The sequence below is a fragment of the Castor canadensis genome, chromosome 7 (genome assembly GCF_047511655.1).
Source record: "Castor canadensis chromosome 7, mCasCan1.hap1v2, whole genome shotgun sequence".
In the NCBI taxonomy this organism is placed as follows: Eukaryota; Metazoa; Chordata; class Mammalia; order Rodentia; family Castoridae; genus Castor; species Castor canadensis.
Genome location: NC_133392.1, coordinates 139,981,133 through 139,999,908, shown reverse-complemented (window position 1 = coordinate 139,999,908; position 18,776 = coordinate 139,981,133). Strand labels below are relative to the sequence as shown.

The following is an 18,776-nucleotide window of genomic DNA, read 5'->3' as shown; positions in this document are numbered from 1 at the left end:
TTCCATCGCCCAGTCCCTCCCTGAGATGAGACTAGAGAAAGCTAGGGGAGCTCTGCTTGACCCTTGTGGCTCGGGCATCCTTGTCCTCGTTTGTAAGTGAGAAGCCCAAGGCTTAGAGGGGAACTGACAAGGTCACGATAAGTAGGAAGTGAGTTGGATCCCAGACAGCACGCCTGGTCTAGCTCGCTCCAGAGCCCAAAGCCCATGTCCTCACCTGGTCTGGGAGAAAGCATGACCCTTCCCTGGTGCCCGCCCCACACGTGCTTGCCCCTCCCTTCGGAATGTCTCCTGCTGGTGCCCCTCCTTCAGCGGTTCTGCTCCCCACCCGCCCTTGCAAGCGTTCTGGTCTCTGAGCTTGTGCTCAGGTCATTCCCCTCACCCTCCTTTAGAAATCTGTCAATTCAGCCCATTCTTCAAAGCCCCAGGCCACCTCACCCACCTGCCGGATAGGTGCCGACACTCCTACAAGTCCTTCCTCCGGCTTCTGCCCACCAACTAACCTGCATTCAAACTTGTCACCTCCTTAAAGAGCTGACTGCAGTGTTTTACAGTGTACAGAGCACTTTCAAGAATAGCATGCAGAGGGCTTTAAGTATACTGTCACATTGAACTTTTAAAACAAATTCTATAAAGTAGATACTGTTTTATCCCCTTTTACAGGTGACAAACCGAAGCTCCACAGAGCCCATTCAAGAATTCAGCAGTTTTTGAAATGTGTGTGTGTGAGTGTGTGTGTGTGTGTGTGTGTGTGTGTGTGTGAGTGAGAGAGAGGGGGAGAGAGAGAGAGAGAGAGAGAGAGACTGGTCTACTATCACTAGCCTGGGCTGTTCTCAGACTTGCAATCCTGTACTGGGGACATGTCTCAAATGGTAGAGTGCTTGCGTAGCAAGCAGGAGGTGCTGAGTTCAATCCCCAGCATACTGGAAAAACAAAAACTCTCTCAGCCTCCTGCGTCTGAGTGCTGGGATTACAGGAGAATGCCACCACACCCAGCTTAATTCATCAGTTATTAAAGCACCTACAGTACTGGAGAGGCTGAGGCAGGAGGATGGAGAGTTGGATGTTGGCCTGAGATACATAGTGAGATCCTGTCTAAAAATAAAATACGTGAATATAATAAAACAAAGCACCTCCTTTGTACTCACCCTGCTCTGGAGAGAGACTACAGGGAACAAGACACACACTCAGCCAGCTCACCTCCAGGCATAACTGGAGCCCAAACCAGAGGTCTTACTCTGTGGGTTCAGGTCCAGCCACTTGCCCCAAAGAAAGCAAACAGAAGTAATGGCGAAAGGTAGGAAAGGTGTTTAATCAAAATAACCATTCTGGGAAGGCAGAAAGTAAGCAGTTCAGCCCCTAAATGGGGTACTAACTAACTAGCATGGGCCTTAGTTTTAAATGGAGGAAAAATTGGGGGAGGGGGTAAGAGGTACGCATAGTTAAGTAATCTTGGTCAAAGTGTGGCTGGTTGATCATTATCTCAGTTCTGGTTCTGCAAGGTGACCCAAAGAAGTCCTTAGTGCATGAGGTGACAACCCAGTTCCTGTGACATGATTGCTCCTGCGTGGGGGTGTTTTCATTGTGGGGTGATCTGTCTGCAAATCTCTGCTTTTCCTGGAATCCAAGGTCACCGGCCCTTAGGACAGTAACTGGAGACTTTCAGGTGCCCGTTGGGGTCTGGAATAGGAGACATTGTGAAAGCTGACAGCAAGATGCCTCTGTTATTCTTATCTTGTGTCTTCAGCCTTGAAGGTAGGTGTGATAGGTTAGGTGTCACCAGTTTTTAGACAGATGGTCCTGAGCGATTAACATGCCTACGTGCAGAGTTAAGCAGGAGTCTGACCCAAAATCTTATGACAAAGGAGATAGAGACAAAATGAAGGCAGGGATACCAGGCTTTCTTTCTGCTTTTAGTATCTTGTGGGCCCAAAGAGGAGTCAGTGCTTTTCAGCAAAAGCATTTTCTAAGTACTTGTTATACAAGGAGCAGTCACACACTAGTGTGGTGACTCTAGGAAGCCTGGCCTGACTTGGGAACTCAGAGGAGGAGAGGTGCAAAGGAATTCCTGACCCTATGGCCCCATGCCTGAGGGAGTGGTGTGGACTGAACTTCAGCCCGCAGAAAGGTGTCCAGGGTAGACATGGGGCAGTCAGCACTAGAGCTGGCGGGGGCCAGGACAGCTCTGCCACACACTTGTATAGCAAGCCCTTCTTCCTGGGCCTCTTGTTTGTCCGTGTAAAGGTCCCTTCCTCTCTTCCCTATGGTTCTCGGAAGGAGGCCAGTAAGGAAGAGTCCTCTCACTTCCTACCCCTGAGGTCTTGACTCCTTTGGACAGTCCAGTTGCCAGAACTGAGAGGCCCATTTCTGCCAAAACTACAGGGACAGGCCTTAGGGCTGGGCATGAAGCCCTGGTGACTTCACCGCCAGAGCAGGTACCAGGGGAGAGGGAGGAAGATGGTTTCCAGTTCAAGGTCATAGTCTTTAGACACAGGGTCTCCTCTCTCAAGGAGCAAATGGCAAAAGACCCAGGGACCAGAGCTGTCTTCCTACAAGATTCAGTGATGGAGAGATGTGGCTGGGCTGGGCAGAAAGATCTGTGTTCCAATCCTGATTTCACTGGGTATTAGCTTTGTGGCCTTGAGCAATTCATTTTAGCCACTCTGAGTCTCAGTTTCAGCTTTGAGATGGGGTACTTGGGGATCGCCTGAGATAATACATTTAAAATGCTGCATATGGTTCACTTAGTAATGACTCACTGTTGCTCTCTTGCTGCTATTGCTTTGTTGCTATTGTTGTTTGTTTGTTTTGGCTTGGTTTTGAGACAAGGTCTCACTATACAGCCCAGGCTGGCCTCAAACTGGAAATCTTCCACCTTCTAAGTGCTGGGATTACAGATGTGCACTAACATGCCTGGCAAGCATGGGATTTTGAAAACTAGACAAACCCCAGACCAACTCCCATCCTCTCTTCTGAGAATGCAGTTCTCCCCCATCCCTGTGAGTACCTTGCCCTGTTAGCTCAGTACCTTGGGATAGGGAGTGAGCCCTGTCCCTTTTCCTGCTCTTCTTGCCCTTGGCAGATCTAGATGTGGCTGTAACATCTGGCAGACAGCAGAACTAGTGCCTGTCAAGAGCAAAATCTCCCCAGTCCTCACCCTGTGGTGATGTCACTGTTCTGTTTCCATGGCAACCACAGGATTGGAAGATGGAGAAGAGGAGAGATGAGTAACCAGAAGGGAACCAATGAGATGGGCCAGCAGCACCGGCTGATCCATGGGGCCATCTGGAGGGGGGAGGGAAGGGAGGTCTGCTCAGCATGTTCAGTTGTTTCCTGGGCCCTCCCTGACATCTGAATGCCTCCGCCAAGAAATGAGCTACTAGCATGGGAGAGCGCCTACAGATAGTGGCCAAAGAAGATGAGCTGGGTGGAGCTGAGCCAGTGGATGCTGACCCCCTCCTCCCCGCAAATACCTATAACTGGGAGTTTGGAAGCTTTTCTCTTTTGCTGGTAATGGCAGCCAGCAGGGCACTCTGCCTCTGCCTGTCATGGAATCATCAATTCTTAGATGATTCTTTTCCCCTTTCCTCCATACCCCTCCCTTGGTGCATGGTGGGTTCCATTTGGAAAGGCCTGTGCTCCAAGCCTACTAACTAGACCCCTGGAACAAGCCTCCCCCTCACCCCCATGTCCCCTTTCCTATCAATGGAGGAAGTCATCAGCTTCACAGGATTCAAAGAAAGACTAAATGGGGCTGGGGTGTAGCTTAACAGTACAGTGCTTGCGTAACTAGCATGTGTGAGGCCCTGGGTTCCATCTCCAGCCCCACCAAAACACAGACAGAGATAAGCTGGGCGCCAGAGGCTCACACCTGTATGAGACCAGTAGGATCACAGGTTTGAGGCCAGCCTAGGCAAGTAGTTCTCGAGATTCCTTCTCCAAAATAACCAGAGCAAAATGGGCTGGAGGTGTGGCTCGAGTGGTAGAGAGCCTGCTTTGCAAGTGGGAAGCCCTGAGTTCAAAACCCAGTACCAACAAAAGCAAAAAAACACAACAAACAAAAGAGAGAGAACAAGCATAAGAGAATAACTGGGAAGCCTAACACACACTAATATATTCAATGAACAGTAATTCCTTTCTCTTTCTCTCTTCCAAGTCTCCTTCCTAGGACAGGTGAATGGGCCAAGTTAGAAGGAAAGGATCTATGACAATTTCTACTGAGGTCATGGAGCAGCCTTCAGATACTGCAGAGAAGTTTTCTCATCTCTCCCTTGCTCTCTTGGCCTTACTGTTTGAACTCAATGCCTTAAGCTTGCTAGGCTACATCCCCAGCCCTTCTCCCTTGCTCTCTCTTTAAGTAATTTGTCCATTCTACTAACCTTACTTGAGTACCTCCCATGGCCAGGCACTGTGCTGTGCTCAATGGGGACCCTGGGTAAACAGGAGAGCCACTGCCCCTGCCTCCTAAGGGCACAGCACACAGCTCAGGGTGACTGCAGCCACAGCGAGTGCAGGGGAATGTTTCTTCTACCACTAGGAAATCTGCTTCTTTGTTCCCCAAGAGTTCTGGAAGCCAGGCTCATGCCTGTAATCCTACTCTGCTCAGGAGGCAGAGGCCAGCCTGAGCAAGTAGTTTGTAAGACCCTATCTCAAAATTACCCAACAAAAAAAGGGGCTGATGGAGTGACTTAAGACCTGCACCTGCCTAGCAAGCACGAGGCCCTGAGTTCAAGCACCAGTACCACAAAATAAATAAATAAATAAAATAGAGGAGAAACTTGTCTCCATTGTTCAAGATTATGGAATAGCAGTAGTGCAGCATATATACATCCATGCACATACTTGCATATGGTACATGATATATTTATTTATTATATGAGTTCATACATATAATGATATACATACATATATGATATACGTACAAACAGGAGGGATTGTGACAAGATAGTTTTCTGAAGCTTTTTTTTTTTTTTTGGCAGCACTGGGGCTTGAACTCAAGGCCTTTGAGCCACTCCACCAGCCCTTTTTATGTGATGGGTATTTCTGAGATAGGGTCTTGCGCACTATTTGCCCAGGCTGGCTTTGAACCTTGATCATCCTGATCTCTGTTTCCTCAGTAGCTAGGATTACAGATGTGAGCCACCAGTGCCCAGCATCTGAAGAAGGTTCTGACCTCCTTGCCTTGGAGAAATTTGAGGAGGATTGAGAAGCAGAAGAGAGGTTGCCTACAGAACCTACTTCCTCTCAAAAACAAAAACAGATTTCTAAGACTGTGTGTGAGAGGACAAATGATGGGAGCAGGTATGGGTGTACTAACACCAGTTTGCTTCTGAGAAACTGCTGCCTAGGGCAGATGCTCACTAGAAGAAGAACAATGTCCCTTTTTTGCCTGGGAGAGGGGCGGCCCAGGTAGGGGGGGCACTCTGCCTTCCCAGAAACCAGTCCTTCTGACTGTGGCTGACAGAATAAAGCCCACACTCTGACCTGCTCTCCTCTGTTTTGTCGGTCTAAGTTATTACTGAAATCCTGTTCCAAGAAGAGTACTTGGCAGATGGTAGGGTTTATGTATATTGAATGAATGAATGAGTGAGAAGTGAGTGAACCTCTATAGCTTTAGGGACCCTGGAGTGAAACTCACCTGAGTTCCAGTCCTGCCTCTGTTACTTATATACCAGCTGGTGCCCTCTGCAAGGCATGATCTCCCTGGATCTCAGTTTATTCATCTGTAAAAAACACCAGGATCTCCAACTAGCTGGCCTCCCAAGGACTCAGAGTACAAGATAGGACTCTTGGGGAATGCCGTGCAAAGGTCATTTTCCTGCCACATGGCACAAGCCCCATTTCTTGGCTCTTCCTGCCTACCCCCTGGTATCATGTAATTACTACTATTCCTTTTCTGCTTAATTTTAAGTCCTGTCTCTGGGGAGCCCCTTTTCCCCTACCGTGGCACTTCTGCTTTGATGCAAGCCATTTATTTCCAAGTCTGGCCCTTCTGGGGTTGGATGGGTCTGTGCTGCTCTCTGCTGTGCACAGTGTCTGGCAAGAGTTTGGATAGTGGAAGATCAGTCTCTCCAGAGCAAAGACAGTCACTTGTCCCCCTCAGTATTCTCTCTGTTTGAAAATTCTGTCCTTCCCCGCAACTACTCTCAACTTTCCTCTTGCCAGAGGATCCTGTCTCCTGAGCTGCGTCTCACTCCATCTCCCAGGGCCAGGACACTGGGTTATTTCCAGTGTGTGGTGGGGTCCCAAGTTCTCCCAGTTGACATTTGGCCTTCTGGATGCTCCCTGTAGCCTGGATCTCAAAGGCAGCTTTCTTTGAAGACAGGGCTGTTCCCAGGAAGTAATGAAACCAAGTCCCAGAATTGGGGCTGACCCCAGTTCCTCCCACCCCAAACTACAGTTTCCTCCTCTCACAAATGAAAAAATTGCTTCTGCAAAAATCTAAATAACCTCTAATGTTGGATTAGGTGAAGTATAATTAGAAAGGTAAATGTAATGCTTTACAGATCAATACCTGTGTCCTTCCCCTGGGCCAGGTAGCCTGGCCTCCATCCCTTGATATTCTGCCTCTTCTCCTGGCACCAATGCTCAGAGTGCATTCTGTTCAGAAACAGCCTGCCCCAAATTTTAGAAGGATCCAGGAAGTTCCAGAAGGCGTGATGAGCCTGGTGGTGAGAACAAATGACCACTGTGTGTTTCTGGGTGAAGAGAGCTGTCAAGGGGTTGGCAGGGAAAGGACTTTGTTCTCAGGAGTCTAGGGCCAGATGTGTTCCAGGAAGCAGGTACAGAGCCAAGACCATAGGTCTGGCTTGGACTTTTCCAGGGGTCTGGGATCCAGGGGTGTCTGAAGGTGTGCGGGGGATATCATGCTTGTTCTCGGTAGTAAACAACAACAATAGGTAGGAGGAAGGAGGCCATTTTCAGAAGGACTGGATGGACTAGGGAGTGACCAGGACTGGCACTCCTGCAGGAATTTCTCCTCTCGCCATGATAGCTAGCATCAATGCAGCCATTACTAAGTGCTGGACTCTTCAATTCCTGTGACCCTGGCAATAACTTAGTGGTGCAGGTATTGTGGTTCCTATCCCCAGTTTTCAGGCAAGAGCCAGGCTTTGGACTGAGTGATTGGTCTAGAGGCTGCAGTGCTTCTGCACCCCTTTCCATGTGCCAGTCTTTCTCCTTCCTGGCACTGTGACCTTGGGCCTGACTCTTCACAACTCCATGATGGGGCTCAGGCCAGTGATCCCTTCATCCTTCAAGCTTTGCCAGCCCATGATTCAGGAAGGGAATTTCCAAGTGGGGAAGAGGGTGACATGGAGCAGAGTAGAGAGAGGACAAATTTTTCCAGTGTCCTGTCTTAAGCCTGCCCCTTCATAAGACTGGCAGGTTCCCCTTTGCCCTACAAGTGGAGCCAAGAGAGCAAGTGATACTCAGCTCCAGCCCAAAATACTCACTGTTCACTGAGGGTCACTGAGGTCTGTGTCAGGACTGCCTGCCAAAAGACAGGAAGGGCCCAACTACTTTGGCTAACAGTCCCACAGGCAGCAGGGCCACAGCCCACCTGACTCACACTTCAGTCTCCACCTGCCCATGCTGGGACCTGCCCTGTCACATAGCTTCAGTTTATCTGGGCACCAGGCCTGGTCTGGGGCTATTTCTAAATTCTAGATGTTCTCCCTGTCTCCTTGGTCTGGGCCTCCAGCCAGGTCAGGTCACACACACACACACACACACACACACACACACACACACACACACACAGAGTCTCTTTCTCTGTCTTTCTCTCTCTCAGTCACTTGCTTAACTTGACTGCCCATTGTCTTGGTTGCTTGGTCCCAAACTGGGTACAATGGCCAACAGATGACCTAGACTTGGTCATCTCATGAGCTAGGAGAGGTAACCATATCTACAAGCCTTCACAAGACTGGTTACAGACCTGCCAGGGAAGACCAAAGGAGGAAGCCGCTCACCCTCCCAGGAGGCACTCTTTGGGCTGGGTCTTGAAGTATGTATAGGAGTATGCTTGGTGTTGGGAGAGTAATTGGGAAGGCAGAGGAGGAAGGACTTGGTGAAAAAAGATGAGCTTTTCCTGATAATTGCCTGGGTGAAAGCAGAGGATAAAAATGGCAAGTGGTAAATCAGGGCTTCACACTTTCAGGCAGGCACTGTACCACGTCCCCAGCCTGGTCTTTCTTTGGAAGGCAGTCAAGAGGTGCTGAGGGTTTGGGCAGGGGGGCTCCATGATCCACCTCTTACCATATGAAGATGCTCTGGCCATTGTGTGGGGCTGGGTGGGAGACCAGTTAGGAGTTATGGCAGCTGTGTGGACTGGTGGTCCAGGAGAGCGCATTGCATCTACACCCACATGAGCCAGCAGGAAGGGGAACGGTAGGTGGCAGCTGAGCACATCTCTCTTGACCACACCCTAGCCACACATTCACATTTAGCTGCCAGTGAGACTGGGGAATATGGTCATTATTCTGTGCTGTTTTTCAGAAAAACGAGAGTGGGACATCAGGAGCCTGGAGGTCTTTAGCACAGTACTTCAAAGTCTCACTCTGAAACCACATTTCCTGAGTTTAAGTCCAGCTTTACCACTTTCTCTGTGCCTCAGATGTCTCATCTAAGGGCAACTTGGGGTGTGAACCAACACACCCCAGGTAGATTTGAGACACCCACATGGTGTGCACATCTGGCTGGTGCCACCAGGCCTATGAACTGCACCCTTCAGCTCTTCCCTCACACCCACAGTTTAGCAGAGATGCAGAATGCCAGGAGCAGGATTGGGGGTAGGATTCTAAGAATGGGTGGCCTAAAGCTTGATACAACAGGTTCAGAGGCAGCCCAGCCTGGAGACCCTTCCTCTGTCCTGTTCACAGCACAGCAGACCTCCCAGAACCTCAGGCAGGAAGTCCTGGGGCAGATAGTTAGAAGTTCAGGTTACCTGAACCACAGTTTAGACTCACAATTGCTGAGTAGCCCCAGGCCTTCAGCCTCCACTGTCAGTCTCTGGACTAAGTCTTCCCATCTGGAAGTTGGGAACTGCTTAACCTTGTTTTCCTGGCAGGTGATTGTGAAGATGAGATGTCAGTCTTGGCTCTGGAATTGAGTTGCTCCCTGCAGGATTGATCACCTTGGAAGATGTTGTCCATCTGCTGCTGTTGGCAGTGCGCCCCCTCCTGGGAAAGAGAAGCTTCGGAGTTTGGTCCTGTGAGCCATACCTGTGAGTCCTGCCTTCTTTCTCCTTTTACCTAAACTCCTTTCCCCAGGCTATAGATTGTAACACCTCACAGATGAGATAAGAATAGTGGGAGTGGGAGTGGAAAATCCCTGGGAGATTAGGTAAGAAGAAAGAGGAGAGAGAATTGTGACCTCAGGGAAAAGGCAGAGAGATAAGATTGAGGATTCATAGGGTGTGGGGGGTGAGGGGTGGGGAGGGCAGTGAAAAGCTTATAGTGAAACAGGTGACCTGAAGCTCTCTGAAGAAGATGCACCTGAGTTACAGCTCCTGCAGACTTGAGACCTTGGTGGGCTACATGGAATGTGGTAGGTTCAGAGCCAAAATTACCTTGGGCTGTCTTAAGAGGCCCCTTAATAGCAAATTATCCTAACTTTTGTGTGTGACCTAATATTCTCTTGACTAGTAGATAAACCTCTCAAAGCTTTAACACAAAAGCTTTGCAGACCTCTCCCCTCCACCAGCTTAAACTAAGAATGCTATAAAATAAAGTCTGAGACACTTGGAAGGGATTCCCCCCCCCCCCCACCGCCTTGCTGCAGCAGGTCTGCCTGATATACCTGCCCATGTGATTGGTAAATGAATTGACTCATGACTTTCTTTTGTTTCTGGAAACAAAACAGTGGCTCAACCCTGTAATCCTGGTTATTTAGGAGGCTGAGATTGGGAGGATATGGCTCCAGGCCAGCCCAGGAAAATAGTTGGTGAGACCCTCCCCCATCTCCAAAATAACCAGAGCAAAATGGACTGGAATTGTGGCGCAAGTGATAGAGTGATTTCAAGTGTGAAATAATGCAGTCCCACCAAAACCAAACCAAAACATCATGTAAACTCTTTCAAGGTCGAACATATTATTCAGGGTAATTTGAATCCATGTACCTGAGTCATGGTCACTCATATTTGGCTCTGAATAAGCTATATTATTTCCTTTAAATCAGTCATTATTTTACCTTGACATGGGGTGGAGTGTCTAGAGTTACTTTTGGGGGAAACCCACGCTCAGGCCCAGCTGAGAAGCTCACTGATGGAGGCCCTATGCCTTATTCATCTCTCCTCCCATTCCTAGGGCACAGCGTAAGCCCCCACTGAAAACAGACATGTCTTCAGAGTTTGTGGATGAACCCCAGACTCAGCTCCCATGGGGCCTTCGGGAAGTGACCCTTCCCTGGTCCTCATCCTGCTTTGGGGAAGATCTGAAATGTGGCCTTGGGGGAAAGAAAGACAACTGGGAGGTAGGAGACTGGGTCCCAGGCAGGACTGTCTCATCACCTTTCTATATGACCTTGGACAAACCACTTGCCCTCTGGAACCCTCTCCCCATCTGAGTATTGAGTAGGCTTTTTTGGAGGTAGCTATTTTAACACCACGGAGTCCTGTCTTCAAACAAATTCTTAGATGGAAGTTCCAGGGATTAAATAAAAGGGGACTGCCCTTGGAAGCTATTTAGGGGCCTGGAACCTCCTTGGGTGGCCCCAGGCCTGGGGAGGCCAGTTTCAAGATTCCTTGGGGGCCAGGGAGGGTGGGGCTTGGGAGCCAGTGCCACCCACTTATGATAATGCCCCTACCCTGGGTGTGTGGGCTGGAGGGGGACAGAGAAAGCCCTCAGATTCCACTGCCTATGGGTGCTTAGCAGAGATTGGAGTCCTGAGCAGGGGGATGGGAAGAGAGGCATGAGATTTGGAGTTGTGAGGCTCCTGGTGCCACCTGGCTAAGTGTCAGAGTGACTGCTGCATCTCCCTGGGTCTCAGTTTCCCTATCTGTACAATGAGGGAAAAGTGTGATGGCATTCTTCAACCCTTTCTCATTGGTGACCGGCAGAAAGACTAGGGGCTGGGGCAGAGAGGGAGCTGTGGGTGCTGGGTTCCCGAGAGTGACAGAATTGCTGTGGTTCAGAGCAGTGATGGTGGCCGCAGCAGTGTGGCATGGGGGCAGGGTTGGCAGGAAGACATAGTTGAGTCACGGCTCTGCCACCAAGTTGTGTGTCCTGTCCACTTCAGAGCCATATGTCTCATGGGACCAGACCCTCCCAGATCTAGCAGTCAGGTCCCTCCCACTAGCCTGCCTGCTGGCTCAGGGGAATAATAGAATTTATAGTGTTAGACCTATAGCACCTACCCATGTATTGGCATCTCATTCTCACCTGCTCTCCTGCAGGCAGGCATGCAAAGTACGAAAAGCACCTGGAGGGACAGGCATTGCCCTCTTCCCTAACTCATTTGATCTTCAATGCCCCATGGGATGGGCACTGTCCTTTTACATACGTGGAAACTGAAGCCACAGGAAAGCCAAGTCACTTGCCCAAGATCACACAGCTAGTAAGAAAGGAGCAAGGAGCTGGGTGTGGCGGCCTGTAATCTGAGCATTTGGGAGACTGAGGCAGGAGGATGGTGAGTTGTAGTCCAGCCTCGGCTACAGAGTAAGACTTTGTCTTTGAAAAAAAAAATGGCATCAGGATTTGAACTCAGGCTGTTTGCTAAAGAGTAAAAGTTCTGTGAGTTGTTGATGTGAAGACCCAGTAGAAAAAAAAAAAGCTGCAGTGTCACATGGACAGGGATTCACAGACAACCCTGGAGTCCCAGGATGCTACAGCCTGGAGAAGCAGAGGTGACTTCGTTTTTTTTGGGGGGGGCAGGGGTTGAACTCAGGGCTTCATGCTTGTAAAGCAGGTGCTCTACAGCTTGAGCCACTCCATATTTTTAAAAATTTATTTATTTGGTGGTACTGGGATTTGAACTCAAGGCCTCACTCTTGCTAGGCAGGTGCTCTACCACTTGAGCCACTCTGCCAGTGACTTCTTATTACAATCTCAATATTTGAAAGATATCTGAATGAAAGACATGTGTCTTTTCATTTTTAAAACAAATTGTCAAATACATAATGATGGCATTGTGAATTGAAGTTCTTCAAAGAAGCAGACTGCTTGACCTAGATGGAATGTTGTAAGTCAGTCAGAATTATCTTGGGCCACCTTTAGCCTTTTTTAACTTGTTTATTGGACCTATCATCCTATTGACTTTTCCATAAAACTCTTGGAATGTATCCCTCATCTCCACCAACCTAAAGCTGACAGTGTGATACAGACATCTAAATTCTATACATTTCCCTGCCTTGCTGTAGCCCACCCACCTGGTGCCTCACCTGTATATCCTCTTTAAATTTTTATTTTCATATTACTATTGTACTGGGAGTACGTTGTGACATTTACAAAAGTGCTTATAATATATCTTAATTAAATTCACCTCCTCCATCTTCCTCTCTTATCCTTCCTTTCACCTATGTATTTTGTAAACACATTGACTTTCTTTTTTTCACAGTACTGGGGTTTGAACTCAGGGCTTCACACTACCACTTGAGCCACTCCACCAGCCCTTTTTTGTGTTGGGTTTTTTCGAGATAGGGTGTAATGAACTGTTTATCTGGGCTGGTCTCAAACTGTGATCCTCCTGATATCTGCCTCCTGAGTAGCTAGGATTACTGGTGTGACCGGCTACCTGTGACCATAAAAGCTTGACTTTGTTTTCTATGACCATAAAAGCTCATGTAACCTTTTCCATGGGGGAGCATGTCACTCAGGGTAACTGTAATCCATGTTCCCAGGCTGTGTTCACTCATGATTGGCTTAGAATAAACTTCTCTTGTTTCCTTAAAGCAGAGTTGCTTTTTTTTTTTTTTGGTTCTTTTTTTCTGGTGGTACTGGGGTTTGAATTCAGGGCTTCATGCTTGCAAAGTAGGCATCTACTGCCTTTTCCAGCCCCCAGTTGGTATTTTTATGTCAACAGCATTTGCACTGACAAGAGTGTATGGTTAAATAATGGATAGTCCACAAAGTGGCTTGTTCTCTGGTCTAGAGGACTTTCTCACTGCAGGAATGGGAGGAAACTCTGTGCCCTTACTTATGACCTAGATTAGAATGACAGACCTTCCAGAGCTTTGCTCAGCCAGCCCCACCCTCCTTCCCCAGCCGACTCCACTCAAGCTATGTTTGTATATCCTTGACTCCCCACTCCTCCAGCGTCCTGGCCACTTGATCCAAGCAGGCCAATCAGATCCTCCAAATGGATTCTCCCAGCTCAAAATGTGAGGTTGAGTGATCATTATCAAGTGCTCCACAGACATTCCTCACCCTTGGCCTCAGCTCATTACTGCACCCACTCTGAGTCTGAGACGCCCCCACTTACTACTGTCATTAGTTGCCTGTGTTCATCTCAGGCACCCAGAGAAGCAGCCCTGTCATTCCTTAGATTTTTTTCCATCCCTATCATAGTTTGCTGACCATTTTCCCATCAGAAGGAAGGACTTTCACTAGGATCGCAAACAGGAAAAAAACTGCTTTATTTTTAAAAGATCTCAGTGCATGTTATACCTCTCTTCACCCTTCAAAACCCTATTGATGCCGGGCACTGGTGGCTCATATCTGTAATCTTAGCTACTCAGAAGGCAGAGATCAGGAGGATTGTGGTTTGAAGCCAGCCTAAGCAAATAGTTCCAGAGACCCTATCTCTAAAAAACCCATCACAAAAATGGGCTGGTGGAGTGGCTCAAGGTGTAGGCCCTGAGTTTAAACCCCAGGGCTGCAAAAAGCAAAAATAAAAGCAAAAACAAAAAAACCCTACTGATGTGTCACCTCACCTTCCAACAGAAACATGACTGATGCACCCACACCCTGTTGTTACTTGTTCAGACTATAGTGTAAATGTTTGTGAACTACTCAGTGCTCTGGGCTAGGCTGTAAGTTTTTTTTTCTCAAGAGCAAGGATGGTGTCTCTCTGTGTGCTGTTTATTGTATGGCCAATGTTTAGTTCAGGGCCTAGCATCAAGCATGTTCTCAATAAAAACGTCAAATCTAAAAATATGAATGTGTATTCAATGCCAGGTGGCCTCTTACTTGCTCTAGGAAGTGATTCTGATCTAGTTCTTACCTCAGAAAACGTCTTGGGGTTCCGTATACATTTTCTTAATCTCCCTAAACTCACTTGAACTCCTAAGTGTCAGAGCCAGAAGGGTCTTGAAGCCATTTGGTCCCAAGTCTGCTTGTACTGATGGAGAAACTGAGGCCCAGTGAAAGGGCAGAGGCTTGCCTAAACTCACACAGCTCATTAATATAATAAAAAACGAAATCTTAATGACTCTCAGGTCAGGAGTCATCCTTTCTCGTCATTTTTTTTTTTCTTTAGTGGTGCTGGTGATCCAACCCAGGGCCTGGCGCATGCTAGGCAAGTGCTTTGCCTGTGAGCTACACCCTAGACCCCCTGGACCCATCGTATTTATTCTCTTCTACGAGATAGGGAAACAGGCTCAGAGAGAACAAGTGACAGAGCCAGAGTCTGGGAGTTCACCCGTCCCACCTAGGCCTCCTCGGGAGACCTTCCTCTTGGGGCCTGGAAATGAGGCTTGGGAGCGCCTCCTCCATGCACGCGGGGCCAGGGATCGCGGGCTGCGGAGCGATTCCCCCGGGTCCTAGCCTGGGAATCAATGGAGGCGCACCAACTTCCCACCAGGGGGCGCTAACGACCCGGGCTCGCGGAGCCTCTGCGCGCAGATTCACCCTCTGCTAAGGCGCTCCTGGGCCAGGCTGCCCTGACCCACAGCCCTGCATCGCTGGCATATATGGTGTCGCAACTCCACTGGGACACCAACGGCACCGGCTACACCCCTGCTCTGTCCAGGACCCTCGGCCAAGCAGTCAGCACCCCGTAGCACGCAGGTCTTTGAGGTTTACTGAACATCGTGTGGGAAGAGGGAGAAGTTGGAGTTAGACTTGGTTACACAGGTTTGCACCCCGGTTTCCTTATCTGCAAAGCTAATGTAGTAGTTCTCACCTCAGAGGACTGTTGAGAGGTTAAATGACATCGCACATCAAGTCCTTGTGCTATGTGTGTAGGCTTTTTTATTTTTAATGCAGAGCTAAGGTCCAGTGTCTCCCCGTCATGTCCCTGAATGGGACACCTTAGCCACTGTGTTTTTTGCTCTGAGTGGCCCTTCTGGGGCTGTGTCCCTCTACTTCTGGGCATTACTGGAGAGCATCAGAACTGTCCTGCTGAGTCAGGGTCACAGTGTGGCTCAGGGTCATTCTGGTCAGCCCCCCTGTGGGCTCTGGCCACTATCTACAAGGCCATCTCAGGGCCAGGGATGTCTCTGAACTTGCCACTGGCTCCATCTCTCTCTCCCTCTAGCCTGGGGAGCCTCTGGTCTTGCCCTAACAGACCACCTGCTGAGCTGGGGGTGGGGGAAGTAAGGAAAGGCTAAAATGCCCATGGAGAAACCAACCGATCAATGGCTTCAGTGCGTGTTTCTGCAGCGCCTTCTGTGTACCAAGAGCTGTTCCAGCACCTGCAGTCACAGCTAGGAGCAGACACCACCCCTTCTTCCCCTGGAGCCTGTGGCACAGACAGCGGTGGCTAGAATGGTTCCCATGGGTGGAGCCCTGCTGTGTGCCAGCCCTGTGTTATCTCATTTGCTTCTTCCAACAACATGGCAGGTGAGTGCTGTTGTCATCCTCATTCTGTAGGTGAGGACATCCAAGCAGAGAGGGTCCAGGGTACACCAGTGGCTCGTGCTCACTGTAGGGCAGCTGGCTGCAGGCTGACTGCCAGATCCTGCTGTTCCTTGCTAACTGTCTGGCTCATCCTCCAGCTGAAATTCTCATCGAAAATAATGTTTATGCCGTGTGCTTTCCCCAAAGTGTGACTTTGATTCAGTCATGCGACCAGGGTGTCCTGGAGGCACTGAGGAGTAAATGAGAAAGCCTTTCTTGAACAACAGGCTGGCCACAGTGATCAGAAGCCTGAGTATGGAAGACATGTGAAGGAGTTTAGCATGAAGGATTTTTTTTTTTTGCGGTACTGGGATTTGAACTCAGGGTCTACACCTCGAGCTACTCCACCAGCCCTTTTTTTTTTGAAGGGTTTTTTCCAAGATAGGGTTTCCAAAACTGTTTGCCCAGGTTGGCTTTGAATCATGATGTCTGCCTCCTGAGTAGCTAGGATTAGTTCGTGAGCCACTGGCACCTGGCTAAAAAATTGTTTTTAGTTATTAAATTATACTTGTACTGGGGGTGATTGGGACATTTACAAACATGTTTACAGTACAGCTTAGCTAAATGCACCCCGTTTAGCCACCATTCTCCTTTGTCCCTCCTCAATGTGGTGACTTTGAAGGGTTCCTCTGAGAAGAATCAATGAGAAGAAAATAGTGCCTGATCTCCTTACCTGTGCAAAACTATGCCTTCAAAGTGTCAGTGAGCTGGAAAGTGGATACCAAAGAAGCTGTTAACATTGACAATGAGGCTTGTGTTGTTCATTCATTGACTGAGGTGAAATAGCCAAAATGGTTCCAAATCAAGGTGACTGATAGTAGTGACCATGACAATGGCAGTGTTAACACTGCAGAAAAAGTGCCTGTAGATGACATGTGACAATGTAGGAGGGATTTCATGAAGGACTAGAGCAACGTGCATACATCACACAGCAAGGAGTCATGTCAAAGAGAGCTGAGCACCTGGTGGCTCATATCTGTAATCCTAGCTACTCTGGAGGCAAAGATCAGGAGGACAGAGGTTCAGAGCCAGTCCCAGACAAATAGCTCTCAAGACTCTATCTTAAAAAAAACCATCATAAAAAAGTGCTGGTGGAGTGGCTGAAGGTGTAGACCCTGAGTTCAAACCCCAGTAACACAAAGTAACTAAAAATCAAATCAAATCAAAGAGAGACCTCTAAGAATGGTTGTTAGTGAGACAGAGTCTGGAGAAAACTACCCCCCCCCCCGCCCCCGTACTGAGATTTAATTCTGGACCCTCATGCTTGAAGCATGATTCCACTTGAACTATGCCCCAACCCCCAACCCTTTTGTTTTCATTTTGTCTTTTTTTTTTTTTTTAATTCATATGTGCATACAAGGCTTGGGTCATTTCTCCCCCCTGCCCCCACCCTGTCTTTTTTTTTTTTTTGCGGTACTGGGGTTTGAACTCAGGACCTTCACCTCAGCCACAACACCAGCCCTATTTTTTTGTGAAGGGTTTTTCAAGATAGTGTGTTGTGAACTATTTGCCCAGGCTGGCTTTGAACCATGATCCTTCTGATCTCTGCCTCCTGAGTAGCTAGGATTACAGGCATGACACATGGCTTTTTTTTGGCTTTTTAATTCACTTTATTTTTGCTGTATAAAACTTCATGTCATAGCCACAGCAGGAGCCTGGGTTCTCTGCCCGAAGACTCAGGTGTGGGTCTTCACAAGATGGTCAGTGAATTCCTGACATGGAGCACAGTCTCTTTCCAGAGGTCAGGGGTCAGGTAGCTGTAGGTCTTGGAGATGGCACCAATGGTGGCCTTGGCACAGTTGCAGGGTTGCAGTCAGTCCCTCTCTGAAGTGTAGCAGTTACAACACCAGCATCAATAGCAGCTTCCCGGGCACAGGAGCTGAGACCAGGCCAGTGCCTCTGAAGGCAAGGTGAGGCCACCAACGTAAAACCATAGCAGCCTGTCACCATGCATGGGACAGTGTAGAGCTTACCAATCTTGTTCCCCTAGTAGCTTCTCCACACAGGGACAGTGGAAAGCTTGGCCAAGACAATGGCCCATCTATGGTGGTGACTACCTCCTTGGAGCACTCAACACTAGACTCACATGACACATTGTCGTCTCCAACAGCAACAAATGCCTTGAACCTGGTCCGCTGGCCAGTGGGGGTCTGCTTCTGCACCAGCACAATCCTTAAAACCTCATCCTTGCAGGGTGCCCCCAGGAAAGAGTTCATCATCTCAGACTCCTTGACTGGCAGGGAGAAAAGACAGATGTTCTCCAGGAGCTCGATCTTCATGTCCTGGAGCAGGTGGCCCAACTTGGTGATAGGGATCTACTTCTTGTCTTTGGCCTTGCTTCCACCAGCCTTGTGGCCTTGGCCCTGGTCCAAACTAGGCCACCACTGCAACCCTGGAGTCTGCTGCCAAAGCCTGAGGAAGCCAACTTGGCCTCCCATGCCTGGGCCCCTCGGAACCTCTGGGCCCTCTCACTGGACCAGCGTCATCTGCATTTGGTGTTTTCCTGGAGAAGTTCATGCTTGTCTTTAGATGGAGTCTCATCAACTTTATTCAGGCTGACATTGAACCTCCATCCTCCCAATCTCTGCTTCCCCAGTAGCTGGGATTACAGGCATGAGCCACCACACTTGACTTGGTGAAAACATTTTAAAAAGCCACCCGGCTGAATGCCTCCTTCCTAGAGGACCCACTTAATGATCCCTCAACTGAGTCTGATGTTCCTGCTCCTAAAAAGTTAAGTCAGAGGGCTGGGGGGTATGGCTCAAGTGGTAGAACACCTGTCTGGTAATCATGAGGCCCTGAGTTCTGCCCCCAATACCCCAAAAAAAAAAAAAAAAAGGCACAGTACAGTTATCTTTCACAAGTTAAGAACAGTCTTTTCTTCTTTTGCAGAGCTCAGAGGGCAACCAGGAGCCTCACATAGCTAAGCAAACACTCTCCACCGAGCTCCACCCCCTACAGCAACCTTTTAATCAAATGCAGCATCACCTGTGGAAACGGAAGGCT

General features: G+C 48.8%; 1 long non-coding RNA gene across 1 annotated transcript; it reads left to right on the top strand.

Annotated features, from left to right (window-relative positions):
• The first annotated feature begins 587 nt into the window (after positions 1-587).
• Positions 588-10,719, top strand: LOC141424991 (uncharacterized). The gene is made up of 3 exons (XR_012450000.1): positions 588-1,752; positions 9,065-9,220; positions 10,302-10,719. It is a non-coding gene; the product is annotated as an uncharacterized lncRNA (long non-coding RNA).
• The last annotated feature ends 8,057 nt before the right edge of the window (positions 10,720-18,776 follow it).